This window comes from Taeniopygia guttata, chromosome 14 (assembly GCF_048771995.1).
Source record: "Taeniopygia guttata chromosome 14, bTaeGut7.mat, whole genome shotgun sequence".
Taxonomy (NCBI): domain Eukaryota; kingdom Metazoa; phylum Chordata; class Aves; order Passeriformes; family Estrildidae; genus Taeniopygia; species Taeniopygia guttata.
In genome coordinates, this window is record NC_133039.1 from 7501 (window position 1) to 30392 (window position 22892).

The following is a 22892-nucleotide window of genomic DNA, read 5'->3' on the forward strand; positions in this document are numbered from 1 at the left end:
ACCCTAACCCTAACCCTAACCCTAACCCTAACCCTAACCCTAACCCTAACCCTAACCCTAACCCTAACCCTAACCCTAACCCTAACCCTAACCCTAACCCTAACCCTAACCCTAACCCTAACCCTAACCCTAACCCTAACCCTAACCCTAACCCTAACCCTAACCCTAACCCTAACCCTAACCCTAACCCTAACCCTAACCCTAACCCTAACCCTAACCCTAACCCTAACCCTAACCCTAACCCTAACCCTAACCCTAACCCTAACCCTAACCCTAACCCTAACCCTAACCCTAACCCTAACCCTAACCCTAACCCTAACCCTAACCCTAACCCTAACCCTAACCCTAACCCTAACCCTAACCCTAACCCTAACCCTAACCCTAACCCTAACCCTAACCCTAACCCTAACCCTAACCCTAACCCTAACCCTAACCCTAACCCTAACCCTAACCCTAACCCTAACCCTAACCCTAACCCTAACCCTAACCCTAACCCTAACCCTAACCTAACCCTAACCCTAACCCTAACCCTAACCCTAACCCTAACCCTAACCCTAACCCTAACCCTAACCCTAACCCTAACCCTAACCCTAACCCTAACCCTAACCCTAACCCTAACCCTAACCCTAACCCTAACCCTAACCCTAACCCTAACCCTAACCCTAACCCTAACCCTAACCCTAACCCTAACCCTAACCCTAACCCTAACCCTAACCCTAACCCTAACCCTAACCCTAACCCTAACCCTAACCCTAACCCTAACCCTAACCCTAACCCTAACCCTAACCCTAACCCTAACCCTAACCCTAACCCTAACCCTAACCCTAACCCTAACCCTAACCCTAACCCTAACCCTAACCCTAACCCTAACCCTAACCCTAACCCTAACCCTAACCCTAACCCTAACCCTAACCCTAACCCTAACCCTAACCCTAACCCTAACCCTAACCCTAACCCTAACCCTAACCCTAACCCTAACCCTAACCCTAACCCTAACCCTAACCCTAACCCTAACCCTAACCCTAACCCTAACCCTAACCCTAACCCTAACCCTAACCCTAACCCTAACCCTAACCCTAACCCTAACCCTAACCCTAACCCTAACCCTAACCCTAACCCTAACCCTAACCCTAACCCTAACCCTAACCCTAACCCTAACCCTAACCCTAACCCTAACCCTAACCCTAACCCTAACCCTAACCCTAACCCCCTAACCCTAACCCCCTAACCCTAACCCTAACCCCCTAACCCTAACCCCCTAACCCTAACCCTAACCCTAACCCTAACCCTAACCCTAACCCTAACCCCCTAACCCTAACCCTAACCCTAACCCTAACCCTAACCCTAACCCTAACCCTAACCCTAACCCTAACCCTAACCCTAACCCTAACCCTAACCCTAACCCTAACCCCCTAACCCCCTAACCCCCTAACCCCCTAACCCCCTAACCCCCTAACCCCCTAACTAACCCTAACCCCCTAACTAACCCTAACCCGCTAACTAACCCTAACCCGCTAACTAACCCTAACCCTAACCCGCTAACTAACCCTAACCAGCTAACCCTAACTAGGGGTGGGGCCTGGGGAGGGGCCGACGGGAGGGGGAGTGGCCGGGGGGCGGGGTCTGGGGAGGGGGAGTGGCCGGGGGCGGGGTCTGGGGAGGGGGAGTGGCCGGGGGGCGGGGTCTGGGGAGGGGGAGTGGCCGGGGGGCGGGGTCTGGGGAGGGGGAGTGGCCGGGGGGCGGGGTCTGGGGAGGGGGAGTGGCCGGGGGGCGGGGTCTGGGGAGGGGGAGTGGCTGGGGGTGGGGTTAGGGTTGGGGGAGGGGTTAGGGGCGGGGTTTAGGGTTGGGGAGGGGCTAGGGGCGGGGCTGGGGTTAGGGGTGGGGCTGGGGGAGGGGCTAGGGGGTGGGGTTGTGGGAGGGATTAGGGGGTGGGGACTGGTTTAGGGGAGGGGTCAGGTGAGGGGGAGGGGTTAGGTTAGGGGGTGGGGAGGTGTCAGGGTGATGTGAGGGGGTGGGACTACCTAGGAGACCCCTCCCCTAGACCCCCTATATTTATATATAAAAAAGAAGAAAAAATATATGTCCGGTGCAGCAGTAGAAAATTTGATGCTCCCAGGGAGTAAATAGTTTTCTTTTTAAAAAGTTTTTTTTTTTTTATTATTTACTCCCTGGGAGCATGGATTTTCTACTGCTGCTTTTCTATTCTAAAAGTAGAAAGGAAGAAAAAAAGAGGAAGAGAGAAAGAGAGAGGAGGAGAGAGTGAGAGGAAGAAGAGGAGAGAGGAAAAGAAGAAGAAGAGAAGACAAAGAAGAAAAGGAGAAAGGGAGAAGAAGAACAGGAGACAAGAAGAAGAGGAGAGAGGGAGAAGAGGAGACAAGAAGAAGAGGAGAGAGGGAGAAGATGAAGAAGAGGAGAGAGGGAGAAGAACAAGAACAAGAGGAGACAGGGAGAAGAAGAAGCAAAAGAAGAGGACAGAGTAAGTAGAAGAAAACAAAGTGAGAAGAAAAAATGAGGAGAGTGTGAGAAGAACAGGAGAGAGTGGGAAGAAAGAGAGTGCCAAATAACAGGAAGAAGAGTAAAAAGAAGAAAACACAGTGAGAAAAAGAAGACTTAGAGAGAGAGAGAAACCAAAAAAGTTAGATTGGAAAGACAAAGGAGGAGAAAGGGAGAAGGAAAGGGGAGTAAGGAGAAAAACAGAGTGAAAGACAAAGAGAAAAGGAAACACTTGAAGTGAAAGAGAAAACGAAATGGAGAGACATGACAAAGAAGAAATAGAGGTAAAAGCCTACAGGAAAAAAGAAATAGAGAGACAGAATGAAAGATAGGGTTCAAGAGAGAAAAATAGAAAGAGACTTAAAAAGACAAAATAGTTAAAGTTGGACAAAACAGGAAGAAGGGTTAAAGTTAGAAACAAGGGAAATGATAGCAAGGGTTACAAAGACAAAGGCTGACAAACTTAAAGAAGAAAAAAAAGAAGAAAACACAGTGAAAGCTATTTTGAAAGAGACAGATAAATGGACATGAGGAAATACACATAAAAGAATGGGAGAAAAGGACAAGGTTAGAGGGAAATAGGATTAGAGAAATGCAGAGATGGTGTTAGAAACAGGAACAAAGGAAAACAGAGCCAGAGACAAAGAGAAACAGTTAAATGTGGAAGTATAAAGTGAAAAATAGACTGAAGAGGAAAGTAAGAGGCAAAGAGAGAAATAGGGTTAAAATGATATGACACAACCACACCAAAGAAAGACAGGAGACAAATGGAGGGCAGGGGGGAGGGGTAAGGGGTATCATTATTAGGGCTGATTCATCTTTATTAATTTAATTTTTAATTTCAATTACAGGGAAACAATGTATACAAATGTTAGTACAGACACAAATACAACTAAAAATACATCATAACTAAGCACACAAGTACAAGTGTAATTTACATACAGCAGAATACATCAAAAGACAGGAACAACTTCAAATACAGAACAATACAATGTACTACAAGCCAAATACATAATGACGCAATATAACCGTGTCTCTGCTGCGGAAAAGTCCATTACGCTTTTACTGTTACACACACCCGCAACGAAAACGGCTCGCAACGCTCATGCAACTTGCACGCCCCCTTCAGGTTACACACAAACTCACCTTCACACTCACAGGAACTGCTTTGTGATACCCGAGCCATCGTCCCTCCTCGGGAACATGGTTCCCGGGAGACTCCCAAAAAATCCTCCTGCCTGACAAAAACCCCGGTCCCGGGACGGTCCGCACCCTAACTTTGGCGATGAATGTCGCCTCACTGACCGGCCGGGACCGAGGAAAAAAAAACCCAGCCGGGGGGAAAAAAAAAAAAAACCCCCCGGCTGGGGATTTTTTATTCTAAATTTAAAAATGAGTTGAAAAACCTGAAAGGCAAAGGCCATACACACAAGGTTAGAACCACTCAACACACACACAGCCCTCCTTCAGCTTACACACAAACCCACCCTCGCTCTCATCTCAACCACTCGGCTAAGACCTGGCCAACGACACCCACTCGCAACGCTCCTCAGGAACGTGGTTCCCGGGAGACTCCCAAAAAATCCTCCTGCCTGACGAAAACCCCGGTCCCAGGACGGTCCGCACCCTAACTTTGGCGATGAATGTCGCCTCGCTGACCGGCCGGGACCGAGGAAAAAAAAACCCAGCCGGGGGGAAAAAAAAAAAAACCCCCCGGCTGGGGATTTTTTATTCTAAATTTAAAAATGAGTTGAAAAACCTGAAAGGCAAAGGCCATACACACAAGGTTAGAACCACTCAACACACACACAGCCCTCCTTCAGCTTACACACAAACCCACCCTCGCTCTCATCTCAACCGCTCAGCTAAGACCTGGCCAATGACACGCACTCGCGACGCTCCTCGGGAACGTGGTTCCCGGGAGACTCCCAAAAAAATCCTCCTGCCTGACGAAAACCCCGGTCCCAGGACGGTCTGCACCCTGACTTTGGCGATGAATGTCGCCTCGCTGACCGGCCGGGACCGAGGAAAAAAAAACCCAGCCGGGGGGAAAAAAAAAAAAACCCCCGGCTGGGGATTTTTTATTCTAAATTTAAAAATGAGTTGAAAACCCTGAAAGGCAAAGGCCATACACACAAGGTTAAAACAGCTCAACACACACACACAGACACACCTGCAGATGCGAGCTCACGCAAACTCTCACAGACAGACAGACAATCACACTCTCACACTCTCTTCTACTGACACGGTGACTGCCACCCTTACGTGAAACACTATGCCGAAAGATATGCTTCGACGCATCTTATGACCGCGGCTCCTCGACTTTAAATGGTAGATTCCAGGAAATTCTGTAGGGACCCGGGAACCTGCAAGACAATGGAGGCGGTCAATGACTGACTATCTGACAGCCAGGAGCTATACCCACTCTGGGCCCATCAGTGTTGTACCCAAAACCCCACAGAAGACAGATGAACTGCAAAGTTTTACAACTGCTCTACCTAAGCCTGACTGTGTGCCCGAGCAGGGCAGCTCCGATCATAATTGGCCAACAGAGGCACACACAACATAAGCCAATATAGGTACATACAATATGAGTACACACAACATAAGCCAATAGAGGTACATACAACATAAGCACATACAATATAAGCCAACATAGGCAGGCGCAACATAAACACATACAATATAAGCCAACAGAGGCAGGCGCAACATAAACACATACAATATAAGCCAACAGAGGCAGGCGCAACATAAGCACATACAAGATGACATAGGCAGGCGCAACATAAGCACGTACAATATAAGCTGACAGAGGGAGGCGCAACATAAGCACATACAATATAAGCCAACATAGGCCGGCGCAACATAAGTACATACAATATAAGCCAACAGAGATACAATATAACTGAGGACTTGACATAAATCTCCAGAAGATTAATTTTTGAGCCCTATATCCTTTGAAAAGGCAGAAGCTACAGAACTACTGTGGTCACATGATGAGGATCTAATACATTCCATATAGAAGTCCCAGAGAATGGCTACCAAATGTGAGAAGGATGATGGATGAGAACATCTTGTGTACATCTTCTCGTCCCAGAAAGTAAATATGTAAAGATGCCGGAATAAGTGATATCCGGGAAGGTATGTGAGAAAACTATGGCCGATATGGCACAGAATGAGGCCGCTAAAGCACGGCAATGCGGCAAAGACCTATGACGCGGACAACGTGACACAGACAGAAGTGCAAACTGTCTGGCAGTTTCACCTTATGGACCCCAAGATTCCTAGCCCAAGATGAGCCATAGGCTGATGTCAAAGGAAAGAAAGCCCTACAGCACTAGCACATGATGATGAAATGTAACTCCTCTCAAGATGTTAGTGCCAAAGCACTTAAGAGGAAGCCTAAGAAGATCAGTAGGCCTAGAGAAGGAAGCGATGACTACGGGGTAACCGTGGCGCCAGCTCCGGACGTGAAGGCAGGCTCCTCGAGTGAAAAGATCCACGATGACGTCGAGAGTCGAAGAAGGCCACCGACGCAAGCCTCGCGAGAACGCGGAGACCGATCGGAGCTGCCCTGCCTGGCAAAGACCCTGGTGAGGCTGAGGAAAAACCCTCTCCCTTTGCTTCCGAGGGACCCGTCCCGCTACGGGCCTCTCCTCTAAGCTAACACCAAATTGTCTCCTGTGATAGTAAAAGTTTTTCCCCTTCTCCCACCTACTGGCCCCAGCACTTAGCTTTTGCAAGATGACCGGATGGAATCCAATGTCAGGCGGATGCGGGCGGCGACACGGTCTCTACGTCCGCTTTGGTGCTGCCGTTTCCAAACTTCAGCTACGTGCTTCTTCAAGGTACCTAAGATAAAACAGAAAATGGAACTAGTGCCCACCAAAAGAGGAATCCCCGGAACTCTTACACACCGCTGCTCCGGCTCACCTGAGATCTGGACTCCACAGGCTGCCTGAAGGATACCTGCAAAATGAAAAGGTACACGCTTAACATGCTGCTGCATAATGGTCACCTATGAGTCACCGTGCCTAAATGCCAACTCACCCGCTCGCCTCTGTTCCTTCACACACCTAGGGCAGTGACAGCACCTGCAAAAAAACAAAGCAAAAAAACCCACTCTGAGATACTGTGAAAACACCATCCCCCTGAACCAAAAAGTACACCCACGCGGACCTGACAATTGCACCCACCTGGCCTCGGATATCCGGACCAGAGCCATCTTGCAAGAGGAGTGCCTACAATAAAACAAAGTAACCAAGAGTGGATGCTTAGAATTGCAGCAGAAATTGAGACAAGAGCCAGAACAACAGCTTCTGTTCACTGCTCACCTGGCACACTGGGCCTTGACTGCTCCTAGCTGCCTGGACTTCCTAAAATTAAAGACAAAGACAAGCGCTGTAACACAGTCACCGTGTAGGCTTCCCCTACAAACACAAACAATGACTGACCTTCTCAGGGAAACCCCCTGACCACAGGAGGGCACACTGCCACAGAGTTAATCCATCTGCATCTGAAAGAAAGTTGGGAGAAAATTCAAACAGCTGTTTGTTAATAACCTGTTAATAACTTAACAGGTCAAAACATCTAGTGTGAATTAAGGAATACTATCTTGAATGCAACTACATGCCCCACGCAAAACTGCAAATCTCTAGGACTGGTGCAATTACAGCAGGCTGTGAAGCAGGGCAGAGCAGCTCCGGGAGAAATACGTGCAGGCACCCGTGATGCAGGACAGGACGTGACAAACGACAGGACAGGAGAGGGAGAGAGAGTTTTGCACAAGAAGAAGGTCTGCAAAGACCAAGAGACACAAACAACCAAGAGTGCACCAGACACAAGTGACAGGACACACACCGGAACTGCTCTGCCCTGTGCACCTCAGCACTGAGATCAAAAGAAACACTTTCCCCTTAGGTGGACTATAGGAGACGCTTCTTGGACATCCCCATCTCTAAAACAGACACAAAAACCCCTTCTAGAAAGTCCCAACCCACCACCCCACTTCCATCCCCTCTGTGGGTCGTAACCCTCGACTTATCTTGCATGCATTCTGGGGATGCAAATCCCTGTTGGCTGCAGAAGGATGCCGTCTGCCTGTCTGGTAAGTTCCAGCTGTCACCTCTAGGTCTGCCAACAGGAAGAAAACCAAACATCAGTGCACAGTCTTAACAGCACATCGGACAAAACATAATAGTTCTGCTACTCACCATTCTTCTCAGAATGCCTGGGTTCTTGACCTGCATGCTTCAGGTCTGCTTGGATTCTGATGCCATCATTGCAGGGTACACCTAGGTTAAATGGAGACAAGGCGACATGGCATTGCTGAAACTCAAGTGGACTCTCACTCCCCCTCCCTACCTCCCCAACTCACTGCTATTCCTCGGCCATTCCTCGGGACTACCCAGATGAGACTTTGAAATGCAAAATTGGAAGGCTCTGTCACAGGGTCCTGTAATACTTCCAGCGAGATCACAAGTGCATGAAACCTGGTCCATCAGCCAGTTGCTGACAGAGGTATGCGTACTCCGAGCTGATTCCCTAAAGCACAAAAACAAGAATGGATGCTTACAGCTGCAACAAAAACTGAAACCTTAGCAAGAACAACTGCTTCTGTCCACTGCTCACCTGGCACACTGGGCTTTGACTGCTGCTATCCGTCTGGACCTCCTAAAATTAAAGGCAAAGAACACTGCTGTAACACAGTCACCATTTCAGCTCTGCCTGCAAATACAAACAATACCCTGCTCATGGCAACAAACTCCCCCAGGCTGGGGCCCTCTGCCACTGATTTGAACTGTCTGCATCTGAAAAGAACTTAGAACTAATGTCAAAATGCTGCAGGACAACTTAACAGCACCAAACATGTTATGTCAATCTCCTAAAATAATCTAGAGCCCAACTACACCCTGCATTACAAATTTCAAGTCCCCAGGAATTGGGCTATTACAGGCTACGCAGCAGGGCAGAGCAGCTCCGGGAGAAATACGTGCAGGCACCCGTGATGCAGGACAGGACGTGACAAACGACAGGACAGGAGAGGGAGAGAGAGGTTTGCACAAGAAGAAGGTCTGCAAAGACCAAGAGACCCAAACAACCAAGAGTGCACCAAACACAAGTGACAGGACACACACCGGAACTGCTCTGCCCTGTGCACCTCAGCACTGAGATCAAAAGAAACACTTTCCCCTTAGGTGGACTATAGGAGATGCTTCTTGGACATCCCCATCTCTAAAACAGACACAAAAACCCCTTCTAGAAAGTCCCAACCCACCACCCCACTTCCATCCCCTCTGTGGGTCGTAACCCTCGACTTATCTTGCATGCATTCTGAGAATGCAAATCCCTGTTGGCTGCAGAAGGAGGCCGTCTGCCTGTCTGGTAAGTTCCAGCTGTCACCTCTAGGTCTGCCAACAGGAAGAAAACCAAACATCAGTGCATAGTCTTAACAGCACATTGGCCAAAACCTGATAATTCTGCTACTCACCATTCTCCTCAGAATGCCCGTGTTCTGGGCCAGTAAACTTTGGGCGTGCTTGGATTCTGACGCCGTCATTGCAGGGTACACCTAGGCAAAGGAGAGACAAGGTGATGTGGCATTGCTGAAACTCGAGAGGACTCTCACTCCTCCTCCCTGCCTCCCTGACTTACTGCAACTCCTTGGCCACTGCTCTGGGCAACCAGGATGGGACCATGAAACACAAACTTGGAAGGTTTCATCACAGGGTCCTGTAATACTTCCACCGAGATCACAAGTGCAGGAAACCTGGTCCATCAGCCAGTTGCTGACAGAGGTATGTGCACTCCAAGTTGATTCCCTAAAGCACAAAAACAAGAATGGATGCTTACAGCTGCAACAAAAACTGAAACCTTAGCAAGAACAACTGCTTCTGTCCACTGCTCACCTGGCACACTGGGCTTTGACTGCTGCTATCCGTCTGGACCTCCTAAAAATAAAGGCACAGAACAGTGCTGAAACAGAGTCACCATTTAGGCTTCCCCTGTAAATGCAAACCATGACTGACCTGCTCATGGGAATTTCCTCAGCCAGGACTGGGGCCCTCCGCCACAGACTTGAAATGTCTGCATCTGAAAGGAAGTTAGGACTAATGTCAAACCGCTGCAGGACAACTTAACAGTACCAAACATGTCATGTCAATCTCCTAATATAATCTAGAGCCCAACTACACCCTGCATTGCTAATTTCAAGTCCCCAGGACTTGTGCTATTACAGGCTACACAGCAGGGCAGAGCAGGTCCGGTACAAATATGTGCAGACACCCGTGACACAGGACAGGACATGACAAACCAGGAGACAGAACAGGGAGGGAGAGCTTTTGATGAGAAGAAAGGACAGAGACGCAAAGAACAGAGAGTGCACCAGAGACAAGTGAAAGGACACACACCGGAACTGCTCTGCCCTGCGCACCTCAGCACTGTGATCAAAACAGACACTTTCCCTTCAGCTGGCCTAAGGAGATGCTTCTTAGACATCCCCGTATCCAAAACTGACTCAAAAACCCCTCCTGGGGAGTCCCAATCTGGCACCTCTCTTCCATCCCCTCTGTGGGTTGTAGCCCTTGACTTATCTTGCACATATCTGGGGATGCAAATCCTTGTTGGCTGCAGAAGAAGGCCGTCTGCCTCTCTGGTAAGTTCCAGCTGTCACCTCTTGGCCTGCCAAGAGAAAGAAAACCAAACGTCGGTGCACAGCCTTAACAGCACATGGGCCAAAACCTGATCATTTTGCTACTCACCATCCTCCTCAGAATGCCCGGGTTCTTGGCCTGCACGCTCCGGGTGTGGTTGGATTCTGACGCCATCATTGCAGGGTACACCTAGGCTAAGGGGACACAAGGCTGAAACTCGAGAGGACTCTCACTCCTCCTCCCTACCTCCCCAACTCACCACAACTCCTTGGCCACTGCTCTGGGCTACCAGGATGGGACCTTGAAATGCAAAATCAGAAAGCTTCATCACAGGGTCCTGTAATACTTCCAGAGGGCTCATAAGCGCAGGAAACCCAGTCCATCAGCCAGCTGGTGACAGGGGCTTGGCATACTCCCAGTGGATTCCCTAAAGCACAAAAACAAGAATGGATGCTTACAGTGTCACAAAAAACTGAAACCTGAGCAAAACAACTGCTTCTGTCCACAGCTCACCTGGCACACTAGGCCTTCACTGCTGCTCTCTGCCTGGACCTCCTAAAAATAAAGGCAAAGAACAGGGCTGTAACAGAGTCACCATTTAGACTTCCCCTGTAAATGCAAACAATGACTGACCTGCTCATGGGAAGTTCCTCACCAAGGACTGGGGCCCTCCGCCACAGATTTGAAATGTCTGCATCTGAAAGGAAGTTAGGACTAGTATCAAACAGGTGCAAGAAAACTTAACACCACCAAACATGTTATGTCAATCTCCTAACGCAATCTAGAGCACAACTACACCCTGCATTACCAATTTCAAGTCCCCAGGACTTTTGCTGTTACAGGCTAAGCAGCAGGGCAGAGCAGGTCTGGTACAAATATGTGCAGACACCCGTGACACAGGACAGGACATGACAAACCAGGAGACAGAAGAGGGGGAGAGAGCTTTTGATGAGAAGAAAGGACAGAGAGACCCAAAGAACACAGAGTGCACCAGACACAAGTGACAGAACACACACCAGAACTGCTCTGCCCTGCAAACCTCAGCACTGAGATCAAAACAGACACTTTGCATTTAGGTGGGCTTAGGAAACTCTTCTTGGACATCCCCATCTCCAAAACTGACTCAAAAACCCCTCCTGGGGAGTCCCAATCTGGCACCTCTCTTCCATCCCCTCTGTGGGTTGTAGCCCTTGACTTATCTTGCACATATCTGGGGATGCAAATCCTTGTTGGCTGCAGAAGAAGGCCGTCTGCCTCTCTGGTAAGTTCCAGCTGTCACCTCTTGGCCTGCCAAGAGAAAGAAAACCAAACGTCGGTGCACAGCCTTAACAGCACATGGGCCAAAACCTGATCATTTTGCTACTCACCATCCTCCTCAGAATGCCCGGGTTCTTGGCCTGCACGCTCCGGGTGTGGTTGGATTCTGACGCCATCATTGCAGGGTACACCTAGGCTAAGGGGACACAAGGCTGAAACTCGAGAGGACTCTCACTCCTCCTCCCTACCTCCCCAACTCACCACAACTCCTTGGCCACTGCTCTGGGCTACCAGGATGGGACCTTGAAATGCAAAATCAGAAAGCTTCATCACAGGGTCCTGTAATACTTCCAGAGGGCTCATAAGCGCAGGAAACCCAGTCCATCAGCCAGCTGGTGACAGGGGCTTGGCATACTCCCAGTGGATTCCCTAAAGCACAAAAACAAGAATGGATGCTTACAGTGTCACAAAAAACTGAAACCTGAGCAAAACAACTGCTTCTGTCCACAGCTCACCTGGCACACTAGGCCTTCACTGCTGCTCTCTGCCTGGACCTCCTAAAAATAAAGGCAAAGAACAGGGCTGTAACAGAGTCACCATTTAGACTTCCCCTGTAAATGCAAACAATGACTGACCTGCTCATGGGAAGTTCCTCACCAAGGACTGGGGCCCTCCGCCACAGATTTGAAATGTCTGCATCTGAAAGGAAGTTAGGACTAGTATCAAACAGGTGCAAGAAAACTTAACACCACCAAACATGTTATGTCAATCTCCTAACGCAATCTAGAGCACAACTACACCCTGCATTACCAATTTCAAGTCCCCAGGACTTTTGCTGTTACAGGCTAAGCAGCAGGGCAGAGCAGGTCTGGTACAAATATGTGCAGACACCCGTGACACAGGACAGGACATGACAAACCAGGAGACAGAAGAGGGGGAGAGAGCTTTTGATGAGAAGAAAGGACAGAGAGACCCAAAGAACACAGAGTGCACCAGACACAAGTGACAGAACACACACCAGAACTGCTCTGCCCTGCAAACCTCAGCACTGAGATCAAAACAGACACTTTGCATTTAGGTGGGCTTAGGAAACTCTTCTTGGACATCCCCATCTCCAAAACTGACTCAAAAACCCCTCCTGGGGAGTCCCAATCTGGCACCTCTCTTCCATCCCCTCTGTGGGTTGTAGCCCTTGACTTATCTTGCACATATCTGGGGATGCAAATCCTTGTTGGCTGCAGAAGAAGGCCATCTGCCTGTCTGGTAAGTTCCAGCTGTCACCTCTTGGCCTGCCAAGAGAAAGAAAACCAAACGTCGGTGCACAGCCTTAACAGCACATGGGCCAAAACCTGATCATTTTGCTACTCACCATCCTCCTCAGAATGCCCGGGTTCTTGGCCTGCACGCTCCGGGTGTGGTTGGATTCTGACGCCATCATTGCAGGGTACACCTAGGCTAAGGGGACACAAGGCTGAAACTCGAGAGGACTCTCACTCCTCCTCCCTACCTCCCCAACTCACCACAACTCCTTGGCCACTGCTCTGGGCTACCAGGATGGGACCTTGAAATGCAAAATCAGAAAGCTTCATCACAGGGTCCTGTAATACTTCCAGAGGGCTCATAAGCGCAGGAAACCCAGTCCATCAGCCAGCTGGTGACAGGGGCTTGGCATACTCCCAGTGGATTCCCTAAAGCACAAAAACAAGAATGGGTGCTTACAGTGTCACAAAAAACTGAAACCTGAGCAAGAACAACTGCTTCTGTCCACAGCTCACCTGGCACACTAGGCCTTCACTGCTGCTCTCTGCCTGGACCTCCTAAAAATAAAGGCAAAGAACAGGGCTGTAACAGAGTCACCATTTAGACTTCCCCTGTAAATGCAAACAATGACTGACCTGCTCATGGGAAGTTCCTCACCAAGGACTGGGGCCCTCCGCCACAGATTTGAAATGTCTGCATCTGAAAGGAAGTTAGGACTAGTATCAAACAGGTGCAAGAAAACTTAACACCACCAAACATGTTATGTCAATCTCCTAACGCAATCTAGAGCACAACTACACCCTGCATTACCAATTTCAAGTCCCCAGGACTTTTGCTGTTACAGGCTAAGCAGCAGGGCAGAGCAGCTCTAGGACAAATATGTGCAGACACCTGTGACACAGGACAGGACATGAAAAACAAGGGGACAGGCCAGGGAGAGAGAGCTTTTGATGAGAAGAAAGGACCGAGAGACCCAAAGAACACAGAGTGCACCAGAGACAAATGACAGGACACACACCGGAACTGCTCTGCCCTGCGCACCTCAGCACTGTGATCAAAACAGACACTTTTCCTTTAGCTGGCCTAAGGAGACACTTCTTGGACATCCTCATCTCTAAAACAAACTCAAAAACCCCTCCTGGGGAGTCCCAGCCTGGCACCTCGCTTCCATCCCCTCTGTGGGTTGTAGCTCTTGACTTATCTTGCACATATCTGGGGATTCAAATCCCCATCGGGTGCAGAAGGGGGCCACTACTCCCATCCCCAGGCCGCGGCCCTGACTTATCTTTTGTATGAGTGGAAATGCGAATCCACGTTGGACCTGAAATGAGTCTGCCTCGGAGGGGATCTCCTGTTAGCCTCTTAGTCAGCTAGAATAAAGAACAGGAAAATCAATGGTTGAGTTTAGTGTTATGTGAGCCAAATCCCAGCAAGTCAGATACTTATCCTCTCCTGAGTGTGCCTGGGTGCTCAAGTCTCCAGCTCCATCCCTAGTCTAAGGTTTGGCTGTTATTATGAGTAGCACCTGGTTTAGAGAGGCAAAGTTACATGGCATTTCTGTGAGTTCAGTGGATGAGCTTGTGTGCTGTATGACACACGGATGCCTCTGCTACACTTGTGAAAAGCCTTGCAAATAGACACCATTTCTCACCCTACTGCCTGCAAAACCCCACCACAGTAACTCTTAACTGGGTACCTTGCTCACTCTCCCACTCCTAGTCCCAAACATCAACTCACCTGAAACCTCAATCTCAGACATCATCTTTGACACAGGGCAGATCCCTTTTGGAACATGATCACTCTGCTGAAAAAATGTTGTATGTGACACAACCTGGAATTACAGGAAGCTGCACTCCTCCTAAAAACCAAACCAAAACAAAACAAAAAATGTCAGAGATTACAGAAGCACTTCACCACCCCTGAATGCACAACCTCAAATCATGAAATTAAATACTCCCTGTGTTCAGTGTCGTTTTCTTCACAGCATCTTCAAAGCCTCTGTTACATTAGAAGCCCAAAAGCACCTACAGAGAACAAGCTAAGCTGAAAGAGCCTCTTCACAAAAATGAGAGGAGAGCTCTTACCCCAGTGGATCCCAGAGAGGGAATGAAGCCCCTTGGCAAAGGCTGGGGTTAATATACCCCTGATTGGGCCCGCCTCTCATTCCCATGACACCCAGGAAAAGGGAGGGGGCAAACCCCACCGGGTATAAAAGCCTTCAGAGCATCTCTGCCTGTTTGGCTCCTCTGATTTGAATTCAAAGAGAATAAAGGGCTGGATATAGAAGAAAACTCTTCAGGGAAATGACAGCACTTTCTTTTTTGCTACATCTACTTAGAGCAAAAGGGCAAGAAAACTGGTAAGAAATAAAACTTTGTTTTTAGGCAGCATATCTAGGTAAGTTGGGTAATTTGCTGTTAACTTCTATAATTATTCCTCAGTGACTACTAAGTAGTACTCAACATGAGACTAAGGGTAGAGTGCAGCTTTCGGGGGTCACTTGCAGCTGTCCCCTGTTCCTCCCCCACCCCCTGAGACCCCTCCAGCTAGCTGTCCCCTTTGGGGACTGGGGTTTGGCACGGTCCCGCTGCACTGGGCTTACCAGGCAGCAGCTGGGTTAGCACGGTCCGAGCGGCTGCGGTGCCTCGGTTGCTGCAAGGAGTCGAGATAAAGAGATGAACAGAGGTCAATTGTTTGCGGTCCAGAGAGATTGTATTGCCTGAACGGTTGCAGGGAAAAAAGACCCTGGGATACTGCCCAGATACAGTTTTATACAGCAACATTAAGAGATAAGGTCTAAACAATAGAGACAGTGTCCAGCATGGGCTCATCAGAACCACCCCATGGGTCAGGTCCAATGGGAACTGCTCAGGGGTGAGGAGAAGGGGGTTTACAGAAAGGTGCTGAAGCGAAACTTTCCCGAAACAATGGGGCATACATAAATGTATCTTTTCCTCATACCTAAATGTATCTTTTCCTCAGTTTCCAATTCCCAAGGCCTTTCTAAATCCCTTCCTCCACACTACCGCGGCAGCGCGATAACAACAGTAGAGAAGAATACTAATTATATGAACAGTCTAAGCCTCCTTGGGGCTACTAATTAGGGCTAACTACATTATAAAGAAAAATAAGAAAAAAAAAATAGGCTCCTGGGCAGTATAAAGGCTAAGTACATGCTAGGCTTGCCTTTCCCTGAGATATTTAGTCCTAGGGCACAGAAAGAAGTGCCCTGAAAGGTAGTTTTAAACCCTTAAAATGCTGAAAAAGCATTTTAGAAGAGGCTCCTTCAAGTGAATCCTTTAAAATGAGGAAATGGGGAAGTTACCTCCACTGAAATGGATACAATGGCAAATAAATGGCTTCTGCCCTTTTATTTAATCCCCTAGAATATTGGGAAAACAGAAGTTTTCCTCGCTTTAAATCTCTCCAGTAACAAAGACTGAGGGATGTTACCCTCAATTCAAACCCTTAAGAAAGAGGGATAGCTGGGCTTCCCCCTCAATTTAAGCCTTAGGACAACAAAAAGTGTTACCCTTAATTCAAACCCATAAAAAATGTTGTCAAGGTTTTCCCCTTCTATTTAAACTGGAAAATAATGTAAAATGGGGATTCCTTATTAATTAACACCCCTAACAACATAGAAAAGGCAGGGATTCTTTCAACTGAGACCATTAAAATTGGAGGGGAAGTGCATTCCCTCACGCTTTGAACACAAGAAATAATGGAAAAGGAAGCTTTTTCTCATAATTTAAACCCTTTCTCTCTTCATAATCTCTGTCTTTTCTGGGAGTGCTGTGGAAGGTCTGGGGGTTCTAGGGAGGGACTGACGCAATAAAAGGTGAAAGTTGAAAGCTCTCCCGTGGAACCCCACATGTTGCCCGGCCTGCTCGGGTGCTGCCCCTTGGCAAGAGGTCTCTTCCCTCGGCATTTTCTCAAAGGGATGCTCCGTGCTCAGGTGGGTCTGGCTGCTCCCCAGTCCCTGCTGGATGTTCTGACCGTAGTTCCTGAAGGGACACTTGGGATACCCCTGTTAGCCCCTCTGGATTAGCAGCTCCCTGTGCAGGTGTGCCCAGGTAGCTGCACTGAAAGCAGCTTGTCAAGTGGGGAGCTACACTTAAGAGTGGGGCATGAGGTGAAGAAAGGTCCTGTAGGGTGTTCCCTCCCCTACGCAGCCCTTTGTCTAACCCTTAAACAATGGGGTGCCAGACTTTCATTTCATGTGCTTCCGAAATTGCAAACGGTGAACGATTTCTCAGAGACTGCATCTGCCAACACCAGGAACTCTTGCTGCCCTTGGAGAGCAGCACGCCTCCAGTGAACAGACATTGACACGCGGGGAGGGTGAGGTTGGTTTTACAGGGAAAAATGGCAGAGGTCGGGTCACGAGGCCTGTGGCTTCGAGTGATTTCCTATGTCTCGTTCTGAATGGCACGGGATTTATCCTGGAGCAAAACTGCTGCCAGCAAGAATTCTGCCTGCCCTGGAAGAAGAAGCACCTCCTCCAAACTGACATCAGGAACCGGGGAGGGTGAGCTATGTTTCACAGAGAAAAGGGCCTGTGATAGAGTCCACGAGCCAGGGGCCATGAAAGAAGGGCCGCCCCATGAAAATCTGAATGGAGAAGGATTTGTCCTGGACCCAAGCTGCCCCCACGTCTGATAGTAAAAGGGTTTAAAATCATGGGGATTTAGGGTTAAAAGGCAAATTAAGCTTAGTAGGCCCTGAAAAGAAAACAAACACCCTATGTACAGGAAGATTTCGTACCTTACTAGAACTTCACCTGTGTAGCTAGTACATGATAAATGATATAGTTGTTAGATGTGATGATTGTTTAGTAATTAAATATAATTATTGTTTAGTCGTAAGAATAATCATGAGAAACTGTGGTCAGGGACCTAAGAAAGATCATGAGAAACTCGTGTCAATGTATACAATAGAACAATATAAGTTTAATAATTAATATGCAAGTTATATAATGATAGAATATGAAATACTTTCAGCTCAAAAGCCATGTTGGAGTCAGATGTGGGTCTGTACCCCTGATTCTCAGAGCTCTCAATAAAAGCACCTGCATATAATCATATCCCGTAATTATGTGTGTTCCTGAACGCTAACACGTTGACCAGGGGTTGCCTTGAAAATCCCAAGCACAACTCGCAAAATGACATCAGGAACCTGGACTGGTGAGTTTTCTTTCCCAGGGAAAAGGGCCGGAGTTTGTGCTCAGGGCCCTGTGGCCCTGAGCGGGCGGCTGAATGCAGAAAATCCGAACATCGAAGGATGCGTCCCGGACCCGAGCTGCCACCGCCTCAAACTTGTGCTGCCCTGACAGTCCCAAGGGAGCCCCGCAAACTGACACCAGGAACCTGGGCTGCTGAATTTGCTTTCGCAATGTAGATATCCCTCATTCATTCCCAGGGCCCTGTGAACCCCCTGGGTTGTCAGGTCCCAAGTTTCCTTTTGCCTCCTCAATGTCAAAACTGTGCAGGATTACTCCCAGACCGAATCTCCCACCCCCAAGTACTCGGGGGTTTTTTTCATGCTGAATACCTGTTGCAAACTGACAGTACAAAGCTTGGGACTTGATTTTTTCTGTCTGGATTTCTCCTTGAGAAATCTGCCACCATATAACCCTAACCACAACCACCTTGCTTTGCTCAGAATTCACAACCTTCAGACCAGCAGCATGACACCTGACCCGCTGGCCCTCCACCGGCACCTTCCCAAAGCATTCCACTGCATTCCAGTAGTACTCGGCATTTTCAGCGGGCATCCCGTCTGACCCACATCCTGACCCTAAAAATGCACCAAGGAATTCTAAAATAGCCATTAGGAAGGTGTAACAATACTCTAAAAGACACCAGAAAAGTCCTAAAAAGCCTTCAAATATCCCCTAAATATTCCTAATAGTCCTGCAAAAAAACACTCAAGGAAGCCTGCTCAGCCTCCAAGCCCCTTCCTGTTGGTCTCTGGCCCACAGATGTCATCCCTACCCTTTTGCAGCGGGTCCTGTTGTCCTCTGAGGGTTCTGGCATTGTCCTGGTGTGAGGGTCGCTGCCGTGTCCTGGAGGGAGGGTTCCGGTGTGCTCTCGCTGTTAGGCTTGCTGTGTTGCGCTGCTGTTGTTAGGGGTGAAAAGGGAAAAGGCTGCTTAGGGTGAGGTTAGGGCTGGGGTGAGGGGTGATGCACCTGTACCCTAACTTGCCTCCTAAGCTGTACCCTGTAGCCCTGATCTCCACTAGACTGTCCAGCCCTCAAACCCTCTCCCTTTACTCCTCAACCCCTCCCTGTGCCCCCCAGCCCTCAGGCTCTGTGTGTCACCCTCGAGCCCCCCTTTGCCCCTCAAGCCCCCTCTCAGCTGCCCCTCAGCTCCTGTGTGCCACCCTTAATCCCTCTCCTTTGCCCCTCAGCCCCCAGCTTCTCTGTGTCACCCTCCAGCTGCTGCTGTCCCCCTCAGCATCTCTCTGTGTCACCCACTGTCCCCTCCCCCTGTTCCTCCCTCAGCTCCCAGCCTCTGTCACCCTCAAGCCCACACAGTGCCCCTCAAGCTGCCCCTCAGCCTCTATGCCATGAAAAGACCCTAAAAAAACCATAAAAACACCCTAAAAACCCCTCATCTTCAAAATTTCTTAAAACCCCCACAAAAACATAAAAATAGCCTCAGAATACCCTTAAAATACAATAAAAATACCCTACTTTGAAAAACCCCTAAAGCAGCCCTAAAAATCCCCAAAGAACCTTTAAAAAAATGCTAAATATTCTTAAAAGAGCTCTAAAAACAGCCCCAAAATCCTTAAAACACACTGATAAGACCCTAAAATCCATTAAACTTCCCTCAAGAAACCTAATAATACCCGAGTCCTAGGAGTCCTTCACATACCTCCAATAGTCCTAAAAAAGCCCTAAACAATTTTAAGTAGTCCTACAAAAACCCCAAGAACACCCCCCCCCAAAAAAAAATCCTTAAAATTCTAATTAGTACTAAGAAAGCCCTTAAAATACCTTAAAAAAAAATCTTTTTAAAGCCCTGAAAAAGTCCTAAAAGTATCCTAAATGTTCCCAGAAAGTTCCTAAAAAGCTCCTGTGAGAAAACCCTCAAATATCCTTTAAAAACACTAAAAAAAAAGAAAAAAAAAACCACTAAAAAAAGTGCTCAGTCCCCAGGCTCTACCAGTCACTCTCTAGCCAGCAAACATCATCCCTACCTTTTAATTAAAGTCACTGCCTGCAGCTGCTGGGGGGGTTCTGGGGCTGTCCCAGCATTAGGGTCACTGCCTGTAGCTGTTGTTGGGGAAAACTGGTGTTCTAGGGATGCTGATTGGGGTGAGCTTAGGGCTGGGGTGAGGGCTGCTGGTAAGCCTTCCCGGTACCCTATGTCCTGTCCTTTGTACCCCTAACCCTCAGTGTCAGCTCTGCACTTGTCAAGTCCCCCCTATTTGCCCCTCAGCCCACAATGTCTGTGTGCCACCCCAAGCCCCTGACACCGTCCCTTGGCCCCCTAACCTCCACCGTGCACTCCCCACCCAGGGAGGGGTGGTTTTTAGGGTGAGGTTAAGGGTGGTGTGAGGGCTGGTTCACCTGTCACCCTCAGGTACCCCCCACTTTGTCCTCAAGGCACCCCCTGCCTCTCAACCTCCTTGTGTCACCCTCCATTCCCCCACTGCAGCCTCTCAGTGTCTCTGTGCCACCCTGGAGCCCCCCTTTTAACTCCTACAGACCCCTTCTGCCCCTCAGCCTCCTTGTGTCACCCTCCAGCTCCCCACCGCAGCCTCTCAGCATCTCTGTGCCCCCCGTTTTACTCCTAGAGACACCTTCTGCCTCTCAGCTGCCCCCACCCTCTGTGCCTCCTCCAGCCCCCTGCCCTCATCCCCAGGTCCCTTTGTGACACCGTGTAGCCCACAGATGTCATCCCTGCCTGTTTTATTTCGGTGTTGTCCTGCTGTGAGGGCTGCACTATCTCCACAAGTTTGGGCTCCCATGTGGTGCTGCAGGGAGCCACAGGTGGGCGGTGGGGGGAGTGCAGGATGGGGCAGGGGCAGGATGGGAGAGGGGTGAAGGGTGAAGAGAGAGTAGGACGGGGGGGCTGGAAGTACAGATAGGGGTGAGGGGGGGAGACAGAGACAGAGAAGAACAGGGGTGAAGGGAGAAGGTGAGGGTAGGAGGGGGCACCACATATCTGACAGACAAAAACTGCAGCAGCATAAATTTCTGGTTGCCGAGGCAATGTCAAACACCTGCTGCAAACCGACATAAGGAACCCAGGGAAAAGGGCCGCTGTTTGTGCTTGGGGGCCTGCGACCCTGAGGTGGCGACTGCCTGCAAAAAATCTGAATGGCAAGGGATGTGTCCCAGACCCAAGCTGCCCCTGCCTCAAAGCCTTACCCTAAACTGAACCGTAAATCCTAATCGAAACGCAAGCCCTAACCCAACCCTAACCTCAAATAAATCTAATAATAATAATACCCTTAAAATTAAACGTAAAAATAACAACATCCGGAGAAAATGGCGGCGCCCACGGCATCACGTGACGGAGCAAAGATGGCGACGCACCGGATATTACATCATAAATATGGCGGCGCCCATTCTATCACGTGTCGGGCAAGATGGCGGCATACACAGATCACGTGATGTAGCAAAGATGGCGGCCCCCACTGCATCACGTGGTGGGAGCAAATATGGCTGCGCCTATAACGTCACGTGAAGGGAAAATGATGGCGGCGCCCATGTAGCCATGTGACGAGGTCAAAGATGGCGCCGACCACTGATTCAAATATGGCCGCGCCCTGAGAATCACGTGATGGGGCCAAAGATGGCGGCTTTCGGGACGGGGTCGATTTTGGCGGTTTTTGGCGGTTTTTTGTGTGCCCTCCGCACGCCCTGCGTGCCGTGGTGCTGTTCCGGTGCACCCGCACCGGAGGACGCCGCGCGGAATTGTTTTTGGAGTGCGGGATTGGTGTCGGAATTTCGGACAGGCGGCTGTAGGGGCGGCTAATGCTTGGGGTCTTTTCTGAGGCACTGGGGGCGGTGCGAGGGGAGGGGTCGGGGCACCGACGCGGTGACGTCACGCGGTGACGCGACGCAGGGGCGGGCCGGAGGGAGGAGTGGGTGCAGTGCGCGAATTCCACCGGCAGGCGGCGCTGCGAGACCGAGGGGTGGGCGCGCTGCCGGCCGGCGGCCGTGGGGGCAGAGCGCCTGTTTGTGCAATTCTATCCTTGTGATGTTGATTTATTAAAATAAAAATGTGGATATTGATCTACTACCGATATCCAACTGTGACAGACAAAAACTCTCTAACAGTTTGAAGTTAGAAAGTGTATGTTTATTCGACTCCCAGCAGCATGTGGGATAGTTCCCAAGTACACACCGCACTTTCCAAGTGATTAAAGAGCCCTTTTGTCCATACAAGTACTGAATACCGAAAATACAAATACATATTCATTTTGGTACATCACATTCCTTGCTTCATATATTAATCATTTCAAAAGCTATTAAGCATGAAGTTTTTTTCCTGAAATGGGTCAGTGGTCCCTTTTGTGGGGATGACTCCCAAAATGTGGAAGTAAATGAAGTCTTCCTCGTTCTGGCCTTTCTACCATTTCAATGCAAATATGACAAATGAACTCTTGTTAGAACTCCCATTCCTTGTCTTCATTTGATTTCAGAACAGAGGAGGCCCACAATTGTCTTACGTTCCTAAAAGCTATTTGTCAGTTTCTATATTCTTCATTATAAACCCAGCTAACTAAACATTGTGCTGACAAGCAATCAGTTAACTACTAACTCCTAACTTTATCAAGGCCTACTCATTTATTTTAATTAACTCTAGTAAGGCTTGTCTCTAACTAAAATCTTAGCTCCTCTAACATCTCTATATCCCTTAAAATTTATGTTTCAATGTGGTTAACTCTTGGTTGTATCATTATTTGCCTGGTGGGGTTGATGGGAGTACTGGTGCCATGGTTGCTGCATATTGCTATTGCTACCTGCCAGCTATATCGCTAATTAGGGGCCCTATATCTATTAGGAAAAAGAAGAAAAACTGTATGTCTGGTGCAGCAGTAGAAAATTTCAGGCTCCTGCGGAGTAAGTAATTTTCTTTAAATAATTTTTTAAAGGTTTGGTTGGTTTGTTTTTTTTTCCCTCCCAGGGAGCCTGAAAGTTTTTACTGCTGCTTTCTTAAAAGCTAGAAAGGAAAGCCGAGTTAGAAACAAAGGTAGAAATAGAGAGAAGCA

The 22892-nt window shown here is 48.8% G+C and overlaps 1 long non-coding RNA gene across 1 annotated transcript; it reads right to left on the reverse strand.

The window, feature by feature from the left end:
• Positions 1–8130: 8130 nt before the first annotated feature.
• LOC140685096 (uncharacterized) lies at positions 8131–9301 on the reverse strand. Its single transcript, XR_012058299.1, has 3 exons — positions 9148–9301; positions 8984–9064; positions 8131–8903 (listed from the first exon to the last, which is right to left on the reverse strand). It is a non-coding gene; the product is annotated as an uncharacterized lncRNA (long non-coding RNA).
• Between the last annotated feature and the right edge of the window lie 13591 nt (positions 9302–22892).